A 22590-nucleotide genomic window follows, 5' to 3' on the forward strand; every position below is an offset into this window, starting at 1 on the left:
AATCTAAATTCAAAATCTTAAACCAAAAAAAACTTTCAGAAAATTGACTATGATACCGAAAGCATGATGCATAAAGAGAAAAACTGATAAATTGGAATTCATCAAAAATAAGAACTTCTCTTCAATAAGCTTAGAGAATGAAAAGACCAGACAGTCTAGGAGACAACATTTGCAAAGCCCTTCTGTGATGAAGAACTTGTATCCAGAGTATATCAAGAACTCTCACAACTCAATAATAGGTGGGATAAAACTATTTTTTTAATTGGCAAAAGATTTGAACAGATATATCACTAAAGAAGAGATAGAGATGATAATCACATAAAAAGATGCTCAACGTCATTAGTCGAATACAAATTAAAACCATAATGAGATCCTATTACACAGGCTGCAATTTTAAAAACTGACAGTACCCTGTGCTCGTAAGGATACTGAGCAACTGGAACTCTGGTACATTGCTAGTTGGAGGGTGGAGTGGCACAGCTGCCTTGAACAATAGTTCTGCGCTTTCTTATAAATTTAAACACAGACTTGCCATTAGAGCCGCTAATCCCTTCTTGTATGTTTACTCAATGTAACAAAAACCTGTGTTTAAACAAAGAACTACATACCAATGTTTATAGTGGCTTTTTTCGAATTACCAAAAAACTAGAAAAAACTTATATCTCAACTGGAGAATTAATAAATAAACTATGGGTATCCATGGAATACTACTTAACAAAGAATAATATTCACAATAACATGGATGAATTTCACATATTTTTATGCCAAGTAAGATAGGCCATACTCAAAAGACCACATAATATATGCAAATAATCACATTACAATGTACACCTGAAAATAATATGTTCCATGTCCACTACATCTCCATTCAAAAAAAAAATAAATTTTTAAATACAATAAAATCAATTTTTGTAAAAGACTGCATGATGGGTGATGCCATCTATATGGTATTTTTTACAAAGGCAAACTCAAGGGATGGAGAATAGACCAGTGGTTGCTAGGAACTGAGAGTTTGGTGAAGGGTTGATGACAAAGGAACAAGAAGGTATTTGGGAGGTGAAAGAACCTCCCTTTTGCTCTGTTTAGACCTTCAACTGATTGAATGGGGTCCACCCACACTATGGAGAGAAACCTCTTTTACTTTAAGTCTACCAATCAAATAAGACTCTCACCCAAAAACACTCTCAAAGAAACAGCCAGAATAGCATTGACCAAATACCTGAGTATCATAGTCCAGCCAAGGTGGAACATAAAATTAACCATCACAGGCAGATGTTAGTCTTAGTTTATAGATGAAGCGATAGCGGCTCAGAGAGATGAAGTAACATGCTGAAGGAGATAGAACGGCTAAGGTGGAATTTGAACCCAGGTCTGTCTGAATCCACGGTCCCTATCTCCCCATACAGTTTTGTGCTAGTTCTGTAGAGAAATGGATTTGCACAGACATTGTGAACCCAGAGAACGGGTGGGAATACCATGGGCCCAAGCATCTTCCACAGCAATCAGTGCCTTGCCATAATAATGCTTAACATACACTTCAGAGGTCAGTGGGGGGCAGGGAGGGGAGGAGGGGATGGATGGATGAAGTAAAAATTCATCAGCTGACTAATCATGGCCACAGAAAAGGAATGGATTCCTGGTATTTCTTCACATCTTGGCTTGGCTTTAGAGCTGGGCGGTTCAAAACAGTCATTGTTAGGCACATACACCCATGAAAATGTTTAATTAATATTAAATTAAATAAAAATTCAGTTTTTCCACTGCACTAGCTGCGTTTGGACAGCTCAGTAGCCTCATGTGGTGAGTGGCTGCACTATTAGATGACCAGACACAAAACATCCCATCATCGCAGGAAGTTCTAGTGGATGGTGCTGCTCTAGCAAGACCAAAACGTCCTCCCATCATAGCACTTAGGCACATCTCTGTGAACAGAGTCCTTGTTTCTTGGAGATGAATTAGGAGCAATCTTGTAACTGTAAGCCTAACCAGTCTCCCCCCGGCCCAGACTTTTCTTACACAATGCGGATCCTTGGGGACCTGGCCGTTGGGGGCCTGTTTCTGCACAGTAACTGCTTTCTCCGCTGGATCTCTGCAGAGACCAAAGGTGCCATTGACATTTGGCTCCCTTCAAACTATAAACATCTAACAAGCTCCAGATGCGCAAGCAGTAGATTTAAAGTCCCTTCAATATGGACACTAGGGCCTGAAATGAAACACTTGGCATTCATGTTGACTCAAATGTTAAACTCATAATGTATTGGTTCAATAAAATATGAATGCTAACAGCCAATTTTTAGGTTGGAGTCTCTACACATGCCATAGGTATGTGTAAAGACAGTTTTTCAAGAGAAAGTTACCAGCAGAGTTAAAACACTGGTCTTCCAGACAGAGCTTTGGTGAATTTTTAATGGGTCCAAAATTGTATTCCTCATAGCATATTGACACAAAAAACCCTTTCCTGAGTGGAATGATAAAACTGCTGACTAACCACAATGTCTATGTGGAGTAAGGACATGGACGGCAGAAGAGACTGCAAGTGTCAGAACAAAGGAGCCTCCCCTAAGTGACTTCACCTCCCAGCGTTTCCCCATGGAAGGGCTGGCTACAGCATGACAAGCTCCAAATGACTGGGTTTAACGGAAGGGGAAACACGGTGAGCTTTGTAGCTATGGAGGGGGTTTAGAAAGTGGTAATAACTACACCAAATGTTTAACTAAAGGTAAGCATGACATGACAGCTAAAAACAAAACAAAAGTTGATTTTCCCAATCAACAGGAATCATTAAAAACAAACCAAAAAAAAGGGCACAAATTTATTCCCTGACATCTATTTCATCTCTTCCCCTTCTATTTAAAACAAAAACATGGGAAGGTGGCCCAGACTTACTTTTCCCTATTCTTCCCACTAACTGTAACAAGAAATGGGAAAAAAAGCTTAGACATTGTATATAAGATAAACATGTAAGATCTTGAAAGGTAAGGAGAAAGAAAAACCATTAGGGAGCTGGAGACCCAAGGCTCCAGTGGGTCTGGAGTGGGTCCACAAAGTGGCAGTAAGTTTTCTGGGTTGTCTTTTTGCCTCCTATATCTCAGACTGGAATCTAAAGAAGCTAGTCACCCAGAAACACCAACTAGCACAGGCCAAAAATATCAAAGCCTATTCTCTTTAGCCAAAGGACTAGGAAAGGAGTAGCCTAGTAAGACAGAAACCTTTGAGACAGTAATCCAACAGAACACCAGAGAAAGATCAGAGAAAGATTTATGGCCCTCCCCTACCCACACCAATAAAGACTAAGGTAAGCTTAGCCTTTCACCTTCTGGAGGATGTAATGAGGTGCCAAGCAGGAAGCCAGGACTTTCATCCCTGCTGAATGATAACAAGTCCCTCCTCACTCCCAGGGAGACCACATACAGAGCCTGGACTTCCACCCCCACCCAGCAGTAATGAGGCCTTCCTCCCTCCCCTGCTAGAGTGATGGCTAGAAGACCTAGTTGAGAGCCAGGAAGTTCATCATTACCACCGTCATTAGCAGTAAGAAGACAGTTTCTCCTTTCATGCTGTCAGTCGAGAACTTGTGGGGAGTAGTAACAAGGCATCTCCACTACCTCAACCAGGCAGGGAGGTTATCCATGAAGGCAGGATGTCAGAGCTCCCAGGCCTGCCCAGCAGTTATATGGAGAGCCCTTGAGTGTCAAAAGAGACATAGTGGAGAACCAGGACTTCTACAGGCTAATAATGAGTTGCTTCCTCCTCACCCCCTCCTGGAGTGGTGACAGAGGAAACCAGCTAAAACAGAAGGTTTAAATAAGATTCAGAACCCGATGACACAGTATCCAAGATGTCCAGGTTTTCATCAAAAATCCCTCATCAGACCAAGAACCAAGAGGTTTCAAACTGAATGAAAAAAGACCATCAATAGGGGTGCCTGGCTGGTTCAGTCAGAAGAGCATGTGACTCTTGATCTCTGGGTTCTGAGTTCAAGCCCCATGTTGGATATTGAAATTACTTAAAAATTAAATCTCAAAAAAAAAAAAAGATTATGAACAGATATGAACACTGAGAGGACAGAAATGTTTGAACTGACAAAGATTTTAAAGCAACCATCCTGAAAGCTTCAATAAGTAATTATAAACATGCTTGAAACAAATGAAAAATGAGGCTCAACAAAGAAAGAGAAAAGCTCATTAAAGAAATAGAAAATACCAGGATAAACCAAAACTTAGACCAGATACCCTTCAAATTGTATTGAATCCACAAAGTGGAATATTACTTACTAATAAAAAAGTAGTGTGTGTGTGTGTGTGTGTGTGTGTGTGTGTGTGTGTGTGTAAGATTTATTCATTTATTTATTTGAGAGAGAGAGAGAGAGAGTGAGCATGACAGGCAGGGGCACAGGGAGAGGGAGAGAACAAGACTCTTCAAAGTGTGGAGTCCAATGCAGGGCTGGACCTCACAGCCCTGAGATCATGACGTGAGCCAAAAATCAAGTGTCAGATAGGTGCTCAATGGACTGAACCACTCAAACGCCCCAGGGATATACTGTCGCTACATGCAGCAACCTGGATGAGTCTCTGCAGAATTACGCTGAATTGAAAAAAAAAAAAATCCAAAATGTTAAGTTTTATAGGATTCCATTTTTATTACATTCTTGGAATGAAAAAATTATGGAAATGGAGGCCAGATTAGTGATCACCAAGTGTTAAGGAAAGGGTGAGGATCAGAGAGAAGTGGGAGGCTCCAAAAGGGCAGCTTGAGGGATCCTTGTGGTGTTAGAAATGTTCACTATCTTGAAACTAGACCCTGTCTTACACCATACATAAAAATTAACTCAAGGGACTAAAGACTTGAAAGTAAGACTGGAAACCGTAAAATGCCTAGAAGAAAACACAGGCAGTGAGCCTTGACCTAACACTGGGTGATTTCTGGTGTCTGACTATAAAGGCAGTAAAACCAAAAATAAACAAATGGGGCTACATCAAATTAAACAGCTTCTGCACAGCAAAGAAAACCATCAATAAAATGAAAAAGCAATCTACCAAATGGGATAAAATATTTGTAAGTCCTGTAGCTGATACAGGGTTAATATCCAAAATGTATAAAGAACTCCTACAACTCAATACAAAAAAAAAAAAAATTTTTTTTTAAAAAGGGCAGAGACTCTGAAGAGACATTTTCCCAAAAAGACATACAGACGGCCAAGAGGTATAAGAAAAACTCAATATCACTCACTCATCAGGGAAATGCAAATCAAAACCATAAGGAGATAACAGTTCACAACTCTTAGAATAGCTATTATGAAAAATACAAGAAAAAACAAGTGTTGGTGAGGATTTAGAGACAAGGAACCCTTGTGAACTGTTCCTGAAAAAGTAAATTGGTGCAGCCACTATGTCAAACAGTATGGAGGTTCCTCAAAAAATTAAAAATGGAGCTACCATATGATCTAGAAATTCTACTGCAGATGTTTATCCAAAGAAAATGGAAACACTAATTTTAAAAAGATACATACACTCCCATGTTCACTTCAACATTACTTACAATAGCCAAGATATGTATATGACCCAAGTGTCCATCGATGGATAAATGGACCAAAAAAAGATGTAGAATATATATCCTGTGGAATACTATTCAGCCATAGATGAGAGTAAATCTTGCCATTAAGGACAACAAGGATGGACCTTGAGGACATTCTGCTAAATGAAATAAGTCAGAGAAAGACAAATCCTGTATGATTTCACTTATATGTGGAATCTTAAAAATAAAACAGAAGTCCTCATTCATAGATACAGAGAACATATAGCTGGTTGTCAGAGGTGTGGGGTGGGTGGTTGGCGAAATGGGGGAAGGGAGGCAAAAGGTACAAACTTCCATTTATAAAATACATAAGTCCTGGGAATGAACAGCATGGTGGACAACAGTTAATAATGCTGTATTGTGTATTTGAAAGCTGATAAGAAAGTAAATCTTAAAAGTCCTCATCGCAAGAAAAAAAATTGACAACCATGCAGGTGATGGATGCTAACTAGACTTCAGGTAGTGCACATTCTCCACTGTATGCAAATAATTAATCATATTGTTGTATACCTGAAACAAATATAACATTATACGTCCATTATACATCAATTTTTTTAAATGTTCTATCACTTGACTGTGTTAATGTCAATATCCTAGTTATGATATTGTACTATGATTTTCCAAGATGTTAGCCCTGGGTAAAGGGTACATGGGATATCTTCATATTACTTCTTATAACTGCATGTAAATCTATAATTATCCCAAAATGCAAGGTTGAATGTAAAAAATGTGAAAAGTGCAGCTTCTTAAATAATGAAGTTCATAAGTTATGACCAAAATCTAGTGATTTTGGATCCATTTCCCGCCCTCCAATAGAATACTCATTAAAGTACAACATTTACTCTTACAAAATTGTATTAGCTGACAGTGGAGTACAGAATTCATTAGTGATTCAAGGAAACGCAGCTCGGTTCTGTAGACAAAGGACAGAAGAGGAAGACATATGAATAAACAGCTGCACTTCTTGTCTGGATATTCAGTTCAATTCAACACTTACAATTCTTTAGGCATAGGAAGAGCTTAGTCTTGAAGATAATTGGTGCATTAATTCAAAAGCATTTCTTGAATGCCTGCCATACGCCTGAGGTTTCTGTTTGCTCGTTTAATATTTCAAACCCTTCAATAACAAGGGGGTTTGACTGGACAGTCATGAAATCCCCCCACCCCATCCCAAGCTCTAACACTTGTAACTTCAGTTCCCAACCATGCTGTTATCTCAGAACAAACTGTCAGGAATAGAAGAGTACCTCGGGATCAGGGCAAAATAACACCATTATTTTGTCATTAGCAAACAATGTCTTTTTCCTTAAATCAGTATTACTGATGTACTGTGCACAGCCCGAGATAGACATAGATGAGTTACCGGGCAATGAGAAGGGAAGAATTACTGGGAAATTACCATTTCTTTTTGGTTCCAGGCAGTAGATGAGTACAATCTGTGTGTCGTACTTGGCAAAAAGAAAAACCAAAGAGAGGGACCACAGAAATTGTTTTTCCATGGCTCTGACAACTGTATGCAAGACCTAAGGATGGAGAATAATGTTCTCTAAAAAAGCATGTGCTTTCTGGAAAATCTTTTTGGGAGTTGTACCAAAATGAAGGCCTCTAAGTCAAATGCAAGTAAGACAGTGAGAACTTACTTTGTGTTGTTCAAACCATGCCATAAGCATCACAGATTTGGAATTGGGATCCCATCCTAACCATCCCCAAATCCAAATTTCTTTGTGAGATATGAAAGTTTGAAGTCGGTGTTACATCTTATGAAGAGAAATGTTTATAAACTATCTTCAAAGAGTCTACAAGATGTAACAGCTCTTACTCAACACAGCTTCTGGAGGAATTAAAGTGTAAATAAATATTAAAATGGCTATGAAATTCTCATTCAAATTCATACACATGGGTCTAATACTAATAATTAAAAGAGGAAAGCTGGCAAAACACATGTAGACTTTAGCCAAACCCAAAATGCTTGAGAAATAAGTCAGACTTTCTGAAAACATAGAACACTGCTGGGTTTTCTCATCCCTAGTGACAAGAAACTGAAATACTGAAACTAACTCCATTTAAATGTACTCTCTACTCCCAGCAGATGCTGCAGTTCATTCCTGCCAAGGAACTCCACAGGCTGGCTCTTTATGCCAAGAACAAAGCATGGGTCTCCACATGCCTCCCATTCTGTCAGGGCTCGGATGCCATCAGGGCAAAATTTTCTCCCCTCCACCTCTAACCAGATGACATGTTCAGGCAGCGGTCTCACTTGCTTTTAATATCTAGTTTCTCACCTCTAGTTCTTGAAGGGGCTATCAGCCCGTACTTTGAGGTTGAAATGCTGACCATCGAGCCTCTAGAACTCTCAGGTTATAATTATTCTGTGGTGGAGTCCCGTTGTTGATTCTGGTAAATACTTGAAAGAGTTCCACACTTTATAAAATATTTTTCTCCACCTGATGTCTTGTCATCTCCACAACAGTCCTCTGAGTGAGGCATAGCCATTCGCAGATGAGAAGACCATGACTCAGCCAACGGCTCAAGAGGGGCTTCTCAGGTCATGAGTCCAGGAGTCCTCTGTCCAAATTCAGGGCTCTGTCTACAACAGCACTGCTGAGGTACGGTGGAGCCATTCAAGACTCCAAAGCCAATAGGTGACCTTCATGCATATCCAATGCTTTAAACACAGAACTTAAACAAGCTTAAAAGACCCCATGATCTCCTGGAACTCTGCTGCTCAAATTTACACTTACTAAGCCTGCATCTCAGCATCACCAGGAGTTGGGTGGTATTTTAACTCTTGGACTATATGGACCACAGTGTTTTTATGTGAAGAACTTAGAAGCTCCTGAATGTTTTAACTCTATTTTCCACAAAGAAGAACTGAAATGCTCCATCGATAGCAAAACCATCTCTGACCAAAAAATCTTCAAGATGCTCTAACGAATGGTGGTATCTGATTAAAACTGAAACTTTATTATTGCATTTTTTACACACAGAACAAAAGAAAGAACTATGTCAAGTTTTAAGGAATGTGTGCAGTATTACCTTTCATTAAACAAAAGATATTATCTAGTGCCTGAATTCAAACCCTCGATAAATTGAGATGCCACTATCTAGCTGCTGTACTTTATTTCATAATTAGAATACAAAATTATAATCCATTAAAGTGTTTTGTTTCAAATTAACTGATAAAATAGTTCACCAGAAGTTCTTTTGAAGGAGGAACATTAACCTAATTATTATCAAAAAGTCAAACCAGCTGATTTCTATGGTATCAAAAAGGCTTATTTGTAAAATTTATTTTAAAAAGTTCTAATTGTCCTCTACTCTTTTTTTTTTTCATTTTGTTTTATTTCTTTTCAGTGTTCCAAGATTCATTGTTTATGCACCACACCCAGTGCTCCATGCAATACGTGCCCTCCTTAATACCCACCACCAGGCTCACCCAACCCACCACCTCCTCTTCTCCAAAACCCTCAGTTTGTTTCTGAGTCCACAGTCTCTCATGGTTTGTCTCCCACTCTGACTTCCCCATCTCACTTCTCCTCTCCATTTCCCAATGTTCTCTGTGTTATTTCTTATGCTCCACAAGTAAGTGAAACCATATGATAATTGTCTCTCTCTGCTTGACTTATGTCACTCAGCATAATCTCTTCCAGTCCCTTCCATGTTGATACAAAAGTTGGGTATTCATCCTTTCTGATGGAGGCATAATACTCCATAATACTCCATACTCCATATATGGACCACATCTTCCTTATCCATTCATCTGTTGAAGGGCATCTTGGTTCTTTCCACAATTTGGCGACTGTGGCCATTGCTGCTATGAACATTGGGGCAGAGATGGCCCTTCTTTTCACTACATCCCTATCTCTGGGGTAAATACCCAGTAGTGCAATTGCCGAGTCATAAGGTAGCTCTATTTTTCATTTCTTTTTTTTTTTAAGATTTTATTTATTTGACAGAGATCACAAGTAGGCAGAGAGGCAGGCAGGGTGGGCGGGGGACGGGGGCAGGTGCTCTGCCAAGCAGAAAGCCCGATGTGGGGCTTGATCCCAGGACCCTGGGATCACAACCTGAGCCGAAGGCAGGGGCTTTAACCCACTGAGCCACCCAGGTACCCCTATTTTTAATTTCTTAAGGAATCTCCACACTGTTTTCCAAAGTGGCTGCACCAACTTGCTTTCCTGCCAACAGTGTAAGAGGGTTCCCCTTTTTCCACATCCTCTCCAACACTTGGTGTTTACTGTCTTGTTAATTTTGGCCATTCTAACTGGTGTAAGGTGGTATCTCAATGTGGTTTTGATTACTTGGGAAATATTTTACTGAAACTAGAAATCCAAATATTGAAAAACAACCAGACCTGCCATTACTGTAAATCCTGGCCCAAACAAAAGCAGTAAGATCAGCAAAACTCATGAGAAAACAAGCCCTGGTGAAATTTTCAGCCCATTAATCTATTTCTATGACAGAGTAATAGGCCCAGTAGATTGAAGAGAAGCAAACAACATTATATATCTTGATTTAAGAAAGGTCCTTTTTTTTTTTTTTCGTTTAGTCCCCTACCGCAGGGACTAACTAATTAGAAAAATATTCAGAACACAAAACTACTTAGTAGGCATACAGCTAGCTGGTTGATGATTATAGCCATGAAGGAGCTATGAATAGATGGATATCAGCCAAACAACAATGTTTTACATTTTAATCTATGACATGAGTGTTTCGTACGATGGCACTCTCCTCAGGTTTGGGAACACCACCCCATTCAAAACAGAAACCAACCCCTTGGAAAGGGTACCCCAGAGAGTGGTGACACTGAACCTTTCTACCCTGGAGAATGGGAGAGGAGGAGGAGCAAGCGGGAGCGAAGGGGGGAGGGGCAGCGGGGGAAGAAGTTAATCAAAAGCAAGGAAATAGTTACTGAAAGGGGAAAAAATGAATAAGGCTGGAAAGATCTTGGAGTCATAGTGGAATAAGTTAAATATAAGTCGATGTGATATCTGAAAGGGACTCTAAACGTTCACTTGGCTCAGTAGCTGTTAAATGCCAGTTTTTACCCATCTTTAGTAAAATTTAAAAAATGAATACCACATTAAGTTTTTCATAGAGTTTTTTAAATAGGATTCAAGGACTGTCCTTTACTGCTAATCTCTCCCTCTCTTTCTCTCTCTCTCTCTCTCTCTCTCTCACACACACACACACACACACGGTGTCATAGTGGATAATACCTTGATACTTTCTTAATGGCCTTACTTAGCAAAAGAAAATGAAAATTCAATGTCATCTTTAAAATCATTTTAGGAATTTTAATGTTCTGTAAAAGCCAAGAGTCTAGAAGTCACTGGCCTCGTCCATCCTTTTATCCCTTTCATTAAGTAAATTCATCTAAGTATCCAGGTCCATTCAATTTGGAAGTTCCCTGGCAACTCAGACAAAAATTTAGTCAGTCTCCAAATGTTCTGGCTGCAGCAAGCTTTCCTCAGGGCCAAGTCACCCACTTGCCTGATGTTTGTAACTAAAGGGGAAACAAAGGTGGTGTGATACAGGCACAGTCTAGGTACCTCAGAAGACTAGGTTCTTGCACAGGACTGAGAAGGGAGGACATTAGCTGACATCCCTACGTCGGAAAGCAACAAATTAAAAGGAGACGTCTGGCCCAAGGAGGAAACAGCAGGCAATGATTATTTAGGATTAAGATTCTCATTTCAAGACATGCACGGTAAAATATTGCCTCGCTCAATCTTATTTGCCTCCTTTGATGAGGCCAAATTAACGTTAAACAACTGTTAAAAGAACTGCCAGTCATGCGCACTGATGTCACATATTCTTAAATATTCACCCTCGGGGCTGAAAAAACATTTAAAAATCCCTTAGGTAATTAAGAAGTCCTACAATAATTAAATACGAATTATAGTTTGGAATGCCCTAAACTAATTATTGTAGGAACTTCAGACACAGAAGTCCTACCCAATCCTCCACCTCCAGTCTCCCAAAGGAAGCTATGTCTGCTTCCACCTCCTCCAGTCAAACCAGACAGTGAAGAGAAGGGCTAAGGGGGTTGGAGTCCCACTCCTCCTCCTTGGAAGGCAGTGCCTTCCAAGGAGGACAGAAATTTCAGCACCAAGCTCCTGTGTTTCCTCTACAGTACAGGAGCAAGGAGCCTGCCCAAATGGGAGAAAGGAGAGAAAGGCTCTTTAATCCAAGCTGACTGAGGTCACACCCAGGCAGAATCACTCTGCTAGACCTCTAACATGTACATGTGTGTAGATGCATTACACACGTGCTTTTAATCACGTTCCTTGTGTATTCCCATTTCCCTTCTAAAAGCCTCTGCCGCCAAAACCACATTGAACGACATGTGTACATGCAGAGCTGCCAATCAGCCACCCCGACTGGCGGTCAGCAGGTGTGCACAATATGCCTCTACACTCCTCCAATAACAGGGTGCCGCTGAGAGGTCAAAAATGCAGGCCACCCGTGGAGAGGGGACTCTCCCGCTTGGCTCTGACACTTGGGGACTGTGTGACCTCCAGCCGGTCATTTACCTCCCCAGGTCTCTGTTTTCCAGTCCATAAAAAGCCAGAAGCAGAATATGGGTGCCGATCATTTCTTCTGCAGCCTTGACTTTCAAGGTTCCGTGCAACTACAAAGGATTTAATAACCACCAGCCGCTGAACGGAGCACATGCTTCCAAGCCAGAGGCTAAACAGCATCTGTGGCTGACCGTAGCCAAACTTAGACCTTAATGTGGGGTTCTTTTTACAGTTAGTTTTGGAATACACTCAAAAACCCAAAGGAAGTCAGATTTCGATCCCTCAGTGAGGCCTGCGATCATTCTCCAAGGGCAAAAGATAAACCTGCAAGCCTTAGGGAGAGTGAAGAGAGGAATGACTGCAGTGTTCCGGCAGCAAGGGGAGCATGCAAGTCCTTTGGATGGGGGTGGGCTGGCTGCAGGCTCAGAGAAGCCCCACAATTACCCAGCTGAATCTCTGAAAGCAGACCAGACTGGGCACCCGGCTTCCCTCTGGGCACCAAGGCTAGTAGGCTAACTACCCTTCAGAATCAGCACACACCAGTCTTGAGCTACCTACCCCCACCCATATGTTACCAAATTCAAGTTTCCCCAGACTAAGTAAAAATATCAGGATTGATCAGAATGCTGATGGGTTTTCAGAAACAGAAAGATTTGCTCAGTGAATGGAAGAAAGCAGTTCTTTGAATAAAACGACACAGCTTGAGGGCCTGCCTAGGGTGAATAGAAATTAAAATAATCAAAATCAATGGTAATAATGTGCTCAAGAAGCAGTTCTGAAATGCAGATTACCCACTCAGCAGTCAGCTCACTAATGACATTAGATAATATGAAATACAAACAGGAGAAAAAACAATCTAAGCCAATTATACTGATTATGCTTCTGACATCAAAAGGTATGGCAGATGAAGCTAAATTTCCATATATTAATATTTAAGCCAGTATAGAATAGAAAGTAAGGCACATAATGAAGACCCACTAGATTTGAGTACACATAGCTAAAATCTCTAATCAAGCAAAAAACAATTTTCTAAATGATAATTAGCAGTAATCATGTTCTTTAAGTGCAGGATATTATGAAGTACAAACTGCAATATTGAAAAAAGATGGAAAAGCCAGAATTCTATTTCCTAGCTACAGCACACCAAATAGAATAAACAGAGCAACTTTAGAGCAGGCCTTATCCTGATCTTATCAATACATGCACAGGCAGAGAAAAAGTTACATGTGGGACTGGTATGATCAAAAAGCCAATGAATATTCACCCTGGAAAGACAATAATGAGTAAGAGAAAGTACTTACTTTCTCTAAGCCTGAGAAAGAAAGGAAGAAGGAAGAGATGAAAGAGAAAATTAGTAAGAATGGGAATAAAGAACAAGAAACCTACACCTCCCGAGATTTTTTTGTTGAAACAATATACAGCTCTGACCAGGCATTTAGCTGGCTCTTGTTTTTATTTCTCAATTAGCAAATGATCTCACAGGGCAAGGCAGACTTCCTGCCAAGTGAGCACTGAAGACAGTTAGCATCATTTGTTGTACTACATCTGTTCAGTTAGGAGTTGAAAAACTAGTGGAAGCAACAACATAACATGCACAATGACCTCCTACACACACACACACACACACACACACTCCCCACCCACAAAGTATGTACAACTCCTGGGACACGAGATGCTTTATAAGAACAAAGCAGGGCTGGCTTTGAAGAGAGCGGGACTGCATCACACTGCTCCTATAGACCTCGTGACTCCTTTCAAAGCTCTTAGGTAATGTACGAAATTCTGCCGTTATTGCAGGATGAACCACAGCACAGAACAGTAAGGTGACTTTGCTAAAATCCCATGGCCAGTCTGCAGGACCACGGTGGAGGGCATGCAGCAACAATGTGTATCCTTTCACTCTCTGCCTTTAGAAGACCCTTTCCTTAGAAGAGTGGCCATTTGAACCCAGCACCGGAATGTACGCCAGTCTGGAAAACCAGCTCTGGTGTGTGATAGCAAATAACTGATTCTTGAAGTCCCAAAGACTTTTTCATCTGAATTACCACACCAGTGAAGTGTTTCCTTTAGTGTCCTATTTGGTAACAAAGTTTATTCTCAGTCTCACATGTAATTCCCACCGTGACAATAATAATACCCTTTAAAAATAAAAATCCCAGTGAAGTTGGTCTGATTTTCAAAACGCAAATACAAATTTCGGGCTAATTCATTTGATATTGAGCCCTGATCTGTTTGCCCTCCAGTTGCCTCACAGGCCTGAGGCAGGAAATTTAGAAGAGAAACACTTTCGTGTCCAAAACACAGCAAAACCATGAGTGTACTTACTACCACTAAACTGTACACCTACAAAAGGTCAAGATAGTAAATTAAAGTGATATGTATCTTACCACGATTTTTTTAGAAATTAGGGGGAAAAAATGCCAGCAAACTCCTGAGCAGGTATCACTGAAGCTGAACATAGAGAAGCCAGAACCAGTGATTAGAAGAAGCAAATGGCTGCACAGGATGGGAAAAAGTAATCACTCAGTAGTCTCCTCTGGGGCCTTGTGTTCTGGCATGTGACTTTCTACTTGGTCTTTCAGCAGCCCACATAGCTGGTTGGTGACTTCCTGGTCAAAGCTGCTTTTAAAATAATTAGGTTGTGGGGAATACCTGACCTGTGCCCCTCAGACCTCCTACTGATGCCTCCACACTGCCAACTCCTCCTGCCCGCCCCCCCGGGAACTTCCCTGTGATTTCACTACTCTTCACCAAATTGCTTTATTCATGCTGTGATGCCTAGTGTGTTCCAGTCTGTCCTAGATGCTCCACTATCTGCCTCCGGTCCAGAGCAGAAAAAGACAGCAAGATGCATACTTTTCCAACAAGTTGCTTTACACATCTAAGGGAGAACCAGGGCTGCAACCAGATGAGAGAAGCAGCTTCTGGACAACTCCTAGCTTAATACGATACAAAATAACAAGGTTAATCATGAGCCGAGACAAAAAACGAAAATCAGGCTTTGAAAAGTAGTTTGTGTATGCAGTTGAGATTTCACCTAGGATTTAGAATACTTATTCTCAGCCCTGAATGTGGGAAAGTATTTGGTTGAAAACAAAAATCCTAGAAGACTAAAGGAATAAATAAATAAAAATCCTCCCATTGTATACAAAATTACTAAGACTGGCAATCTGCAAAAGAAAAGAAAATGATCATCGCTAAGGGAGTTCCTGAGCATCTCCTAGCTGCTGAGCAGTTCTCTGGGCACTGCAGGAAATAAGGTACAAGTAACATGGCCAGGTCCCTTAAGAAGTTTGCCTGCTTTTTAAGTCAAGACTAACCACCAAACGTTCATTGATAACAAAGCAGTGGGTTACATTGCAGTTTAGCTCCTGCTCTTCAGTGCTGTGGGCGTGCAGTGATGGGAGGAGTGCCCAGTGTGCTATGCTATGTCCCTACTGTCCTACTGATCTGTCTGGGCAGCATCGTTGACAAAGGCGCATGTGCTATTTAAACCCTGGGAGAAGGATGTGTTTGAGGAGGAGGTTGGCGTTTATTCACAATGGGGGCTCAGATATTCTGATTGATTACAAGACTCTATCCCATAAAATCTGTGTCCAATCTTGTCTGCTGAGAGCTTCCTAGTTTGAAGACCTGTCATTCCCACAGTCTCAGGATGACAGCGTAGCCACCAGTCAGGATAGTCGCATAGTTTTCTCGTAGTCCTTTCTCCGCCAGACATTCTTCTTTCCTAACAGACATGGCGAACTCAGAAATGCAAGTTTCTAGGTCACAATCAAGCAGGAAAAGAGAAAGTTACTAAAGACAGTGCTCTATGAAACAAACTAAGGGGAAAGAACTGAATTATTTACAAAATAATGCCAGGAAAAAAAAATAGAAGTTTCCTAAGTATATGTAAAATGGAAGAAATCTTGAATGAGCAAGTATGACTTTGTTTGTTTTATCTATGAATCATTTTCAATTAGAAAAAAGTATATAAATGGCCATATTTCTATCACCCATATTTAATAGATACTTGTATTTGTCCACATAAGACAGTTTCAACTTGAATAACTGTCCACCAAAAAATGGCATAAACAAAATTAGTATTGGGGCACCTGGGTGGCTCAGTGAGTTAAAGCCTCTGCCTTCAGCTCAGGTCATGGTCTTGGGGTCCTGGGATCGGCCCCGCATCGGGCTCTCTGCTCAGCGGGAAGCCTGCTTCCTCCTCTCTCTCTGCCTGCCTCTCTGCCTACTTGTGATCTCTCTCTCTCTGCCAAATAAATAAATAAAATCCTTTAAAAATTAATATCAAATGACAAATAGGAAAATGCATTTGCAAATAATACAATGAAGGTTTAATATTTTTAATATGTAAAGAATTGCCATAAATTAATAAGAAAAACAGTAACGTCTAAAATAAAGATAGGCTTGTGCAATTAGACAATGCTCAGGAGAATGGAACTGGCTAATAAAAACGTTAGAAAATGGTTAGTCTTACTAGGTACAAAGTACTAATAACCACAGTTATGCAAAATAAGACCATGAACTACTACTTTTAAGTATTGGTAGGAGTGCGGACAGGTGGTTGCTCTCATAAGCTCCTACTTAGGAATGTAAATTGGTTACTTTTCAGGAAAACAATTTTGAAATATATGCATAGACATTTTAAGTATATACACTTTGATTATTTTGTTAGCAAAGATTCCTAGAAGCAAAATTAACTGGGTCAAAGACTCAGGAGAGATTAAATACCAAAAAAAGTTCATTGTAATATTATTTGTAATTGTAAAAATTGCAAACAATTTAAACACCCGAATAGAGGAATGGTTAGCTAAAATTCAGAGCAGTAAGCTCTATTATTTATGTTAGTGAGTCTAGATGTGTGTGCCTGCCTGCATGAGTTATACTGGGTGACAAAGATTTTTTTTAATCCATCAGTAAGTCAATTAATGACCAACTGATAATATGTTTTTAGAGAAAAACTCCCCTTTTTTTCTAGCTCCTTGAAAGGGTTTATCCTTGCAATCATACAAATTAAAAAAAAAAAAAAAAAGACAGCCTCACTTTACAAATTTTAAAAATGAGACCCACACTCCACCCCCTTCCCAGCGTCTGACAGCTAATAAATGGCTTCTAGGACACTGGAGGCCACCTTCCTACAACACCATCCTGCCTTTGAGAGAATGTTATTCCTAAACACAATCACCAAGTAACAGTGAAGCTTCACATTTGTTAAATAATGAGGCTTAACACAGAGAAGAAAATTATATGCTTTAATGTTTTATAGCAATGAATCACAATATTTATTAACAATAATTCCTTAATAATGAGGAATTACAGCAATGTGCCTTTTAATGTTGCATCAGAAAGATAAGGTAATAAATGTTCATGTTAAAGAAACTGATGGAAAAAGAGGTCCAGAAAGGTTGTATTTACCATTAAAGGAGAGTCTCGGGGAAATTAAAATCTGAAGGCTTTATTTATACATTAAAAAGAAGAAGAGGAAATAAGCTATTACAGGGAGTTCAAATGAGATAATGGTGGATGGTTTTTCCAGCTATTTAATTAGAAAAATCTGCAGGCGAGGATACTTGGTTTTGAAACACTACATGAATACAAATGAGCACATCGCATTACAGCAATGTCAATCCAAGAGCATAATATTTTAGTATTTCCATTTTTTTCGGGAGAGAGGGAACTGCTTTCTAAGTACAGTGACTACCCGCTTATTAATATTTAGATGTCGTACACCCTCCGCTTTCCAGGGAAACTGAAAGAGCCTGAGTAGCAACCATAAGAGCGTGTATGACAGAAGGCATGTTGGACTCAACGAGCTCACTGCTGTCAAAGAAAGGGAGCCTCTCGTGGGCCTGGCTGGGACCTCTGTGAAAACCGGCGCCACAGCCAACAAACAAAAGGTGACAACAAACTAGAATATTTAATATCAAAGTCAACAGTCCTCCCTGTGTCAGCTTTCCCTGAGTCCACACTGAGGCACACACAGAGAGGCCCCACAGTTTATTCTGAAAAGTTTTTCCCAAATCCTTAGTAAGTGATGGCTTTAACATCAAAATGGGATCTCATAGAATAATCAGTTGGGGAAACACTGTGTCATTATATGTCCTTTCGGGGTGTCTCTTGAGGATAATACAGTCCTAGAACAAAGAAACATAGCTAACATTTCACACTCCTCCGTTGTTGTGGACTGAATTGTGTTCCCCTGGAATTCCTATGTTAAAGCCCTAATCTCCAATGAAACCTTGAGGGTATTTGGAGATAGGGAAATGAGGTAACTAAGGTTAAATGGGGTTATGAGGGTGAGGCCCTCAGCCATGAGGGCTGGTGTCCCTGTAAGGTGAGGAGGAGATACCAGGAGCGCCCACACCCAGAGGAAAGGTCATGGTGAGGGAACAGCATGAGGGAAATCATCGGCAAGCCGGGAAGACAGGCCTCACTAAAAACCAACCTTGCCAGAGTTTGGTTCTTCAACTTCCAGAACAGTGAGAAAATGAGTTTCACTGTTGAAGTCATCTAGCCTGTAGTGTTCTGTTTGGCAGCCCAAACAGACAAATACACCAGTATTTCCCACCCTTCCATGAACACAAAACACTAAAGTCCCAGTACTCCTAGCAACATCTCTCAAAATGGTTCGGAAGATATCCAGTGTAATTCAAAAAATTAAATTTTGGCTATCTCCACACACCTGGGTGGAAAACACTTGAGCCTTCACAGTTCAACAGCACAGGATAGTACAGGTTTCCTCTGCTCCCCAAAAGTAGAGCGTTCCTCTGGAAACTTTGGTAAACAGGCTGTAAAGCGAGGAAGCAGTTACTGTTAATTTACACGGAAAATGTTTTGAGCATCTCAGACCCAAAAAATAACATGTCTTAGGCTTTTCTGATACCTTAGGCCACATTTTGCTAATGATGCACAAAATAAATGGAGAGAAAGGCCAGGTGCTCACAGATACCCTTCAAAGCTGTGTTGGCCTGATGCTCAGATGCTGACTATAGTTCCCAGGGAAGGAGCTTTCCCAAATCAGGGGCTACCTCTATTGGTTTCTTAGTGTTCATTCCCTTTGTTAGGAATGCAAGTAAGAACCGTAGCTGTTGAAATTGGGTGCACTTGCAATAATGCCTAAAAGATTAATCTTCCCCTGTCTGCAACCCTCCATGACACAGCACTGCTCATTATTGATGGTGATGTTTGTTAGCACTCATTCTAGACACTCACTGAGGCACTGAGCTGAGCATGGCACAGACATTAGTCATGTGATCTTCCTCATGACTGGTACCTACTTCATCAAAGACTGTGAAAGAAGAGTTTGTTGAGCAAGGGCCACACAACTAGCCAGTGGGGGATATGGGATTTAAATCCAGGTCTTCAGGGTGCCTCAGGTCTTCAAGGGTGGCTCAGGCGGTTGAGTATCTGACTCTTGATTTTAGCTTAGGTCATGATCTCAGGGTTGTGAGATCGAGCCCTGGGTCAGGCTCTGTACTAAGCATGGAGCCTGCTTAAGATTCTCTCTCTCTGCTCTTCCACCCCTCCCACTCACTTGCGCTCTCTCTCTCTCTCTCTCTCTGTCTCTCTAAAATAAATATATAAATATAAATACAGGCCCTCTGAAGACATCCTCCATGTTCACCCACATACTACTCTCCATTTCCTTCTCTCCTTTCTTGGAGAACTGATCTAAGTCAAACTGGTCATTCAACAAGGGTCAGCTCTTTTGGTAAATAATGACAGCCTTTGGAGATTAAAGATGAAATATCACCTATCAAATTGTGCCACCTTTATATTATTGATTAAACAAACAAACAAACAATCTTAAAACCAGTCACTGGAAGCTGGGTGAATCCCTTCTCTGTTCTCAGGCTTACCAGCTCATAAGCAAACACTTCACATGAGAGGTTCACTTGGGGGCAGACACAACAGACTCTAGCAGCAGACTCAGCTGTACCCCTGGTTGGATCAGGCTGTGGAGTTCTCTGTGGAACATATGACCAGGCCCAGTAGTGATCTAGGCCTAGGGCCATGGGGCTTGACTATTCTTATACCTTATTCTAGCAAGGGTAATGGGGACAGAAAAATCATTTTAGCCAACCATACATCTTGAATGCAATCCATACCACCAATTATACACATATGTATTTTTATCATTCGTCATCTCAATTAACAAACTTTCTGGAGTAGATTTCTATAAGATACATGAAGATGCAGTTGCCATCTCTGAAGCTAGGAGTCCTCATTTGGTGCTTCAAATGCTAATAATTACTTGTATCAGTCAGGCTTGTCCAAACAGAACCAACAGAATATGTCTATATGGAGACATTCTAAGGAATGATTGTGGAGGCTTGAGGAATCCAAAGTCTGATGGGGGAAGGGGTGGGGACTGGCAGGCTGGAGACTCAGGAAAGAGTTGAGTCTGAGTCTAAAGGCAGTCTGCTGGGGAACCAGGAAGAACAGATTTTGCATCAGAAGCTGTAAGGCAGACCGCGGGCAGAATTCCTTGTTGCTTAAGAGAGGTCAATCTCTGTTCTATGAAGGCATTCAACTAATTGGATAAGGCCCAACCACATCGTGAAAGGTATTTGGCTTTACTCAAAGTCCACCTGTTTAAATGACAATCTCATTCAAAAAGTACCTTCACAGAAACATCCAGAATAATGCTTGACCAACTATCTGGGCACTGTGTCTCAGCCAAGCTGATAAATAAAATTAACCTTCATACCACCCCAATAATAACTACCCATATATTATACTATTTATACTAAAGTATTTTTTTAAAGTTTTAATTTATTGAGAGAAAGGGAGAGAGTGTGTGCACAAACAGGGGGAGGAGCAGAGGCAGAGGAAGAGAGAGAATCTCCAGCAGGCTCCCCACTGAGTGTGGAGAGCCCAATGTGAAGCTCAATCCCAGGACTCCAAGATCATGACTTGAGCCAAAATTAAGAATCAGATCCTTAGGCAACGGAGCCACCCAGGTGCTCCCATACTGAAGTATTTTAGATATATTTCTACACTGTACTCCTAAGTTTAGATTAAGCTCCCATAACAAATTCTGACCCCCTAAAATTCCAGGGCTTAGAAGAGTAAGTTTATTGCTCTCTCGTAACAAAAAGCCCAGCGTGAGGACTCCAGTCCAGCTGCTGTCTGCTGCATGACATCACTGAGAGACTGAGTCCCATGGCAGTTCTGCTGTCTGATGCACCAGCTTCCAAAGCTGCTGTAGCCACTGAAGCCCTCAGGTCTGGAGCAGCAGCGTGGTCTCTGGGGGTTCTCCTGGCCAGGTTGGGGAGGAGCCCATGGCACCACTAGAGAAATGGGAGATTGCCATGTGGCTGTGTCCTCAGGCAGGATGGGATGGCTAATGGCCTCTGCCACACACACACACGGTATAATACCTGATGTTACAAGAAAGAAGAAGTGCCACCTGTATACGACCTGCACATTAGTATGCCCCCTTTCATTTTCTTCAGAGCATGTGCTTCTCTTCAAAAGTAGCTTATTCACTTAATAGTTTACTTATCTGGTTTGCAGGATGGAGACAAAATGATGGTTCAGAGATTGGGCTCTGGGTCAGGCTGGATGGGGTCTTTCGTGTGTGACCTTGAGCAAGTTGTTTAACTCTTGGAGTCTGTTTTCTGCATATGTCCCTAGCTCTTAGGAACACTGTCATCTGATGGCTCTTCAGCTGCTGAGAGCTGGCCTTGCCCAGGGTCACACCCCCGCCTTAGGGGAATCTAATATGCACTGACCATTGAAGGGCATGGGGGATGTAAAAACCTTGCCCCCTTGTCTCAAAGGGGACAACTGTGAAATGCCTTCCCAGCTCCAGAGCTCCCTCAGGGATCTGTAGAGACCTTAGCTGCAGCTACCTAGCTTTGCAACCCTTCCCTCTGTCCTAGTCCCATGGCCTTCACTCCCCACAGCTATGGATCCGCCCCCCATAAACTTCCTGCACATACCTTCCCATCTCAAAGTCTGATTCCTGGAGAAATGACCCAAGGCACAATCTCGTAGTCTTGTGAGGATTCAAGGATGCAAGCCTTGTAAAGCACTCAGAAAAGAGCATGGTGCCCAGTGAGCAATTCAATGAACATTCATTCTGTTTGTGCAATGAACAATGTTTTGTCCATTTTCTAAATAGAAATAGGAAACAAGAGAACTTAAGAGAACATTACTGCCTAAACTTATCTATGCCTAACTTATATTGAGGACACAATTAAAAAGAGTAGGCAGAGTTACTGTAATATTTTAGCACCATTACTTTTTATAACCAGAAAACTATCACATGTGGTTTCTGGCTGCAAACTGTGCAAGAGGAAAAAGCATGAAATCAACAACCACATATACCGAAGCCTTTCATTTTGCCCTAATTTTAGACCAATTATGTGATTCTTCAGAGCAAGGGAATGAACACTGAGATGAGACAGGCAGTTTTATAACCCCTCCCAACATCTTTCTGAGAAACCTAAGAGCTGTGTTTGAGTTCTTACGTTTCCCCTCG

At 41.0% G+C, this 22590-nt stretch overlaps 1 long non-coding RNA gene across 2 annotated transcripts in view; it reads left to right on the top strand.

Moving 5' to 3' along the window:
• LOC111148311 overlaps positions 1-22590 on the top strand; it is a 371316-nt gene that overhangs the window by 305461 nt on the left and 43265 nt on the right. Inside the window, exon 4 of one of the 2 annotated variants that reach the window (XR_002640687.1) lies at positions 17846-17992. The exons of the other annotated variant lie outside the window; for it this stretch is intronic. This is a non-coding gene — a long non-coding RNA (uncharacterized LOC111148311). Of the gene's footprint in view, positions 1-17845; positions 17993-22590 lie in introns of those variants that run through there. 2 annotated transcript variants of the gene reach the window in all.

The sequence above is a fragment of the Enhydra lutris genome, unplaced genomic scaffold (genome assembly GCF_002288905.1).
Source record: "Enhydra lutris kenyoni isolate GAN:26980312 unplaced genomic scaffold, ASM228890v2 scaffoldscaffold19, whole genome shotgun sequence".
In the NCBI taxonomy this organism is placed as follows: Eukaryota; Metazoa; Chordata; class Mammalia; order Carnivora; family Mustelidae; genus Enhydra; species Enhydra lutris.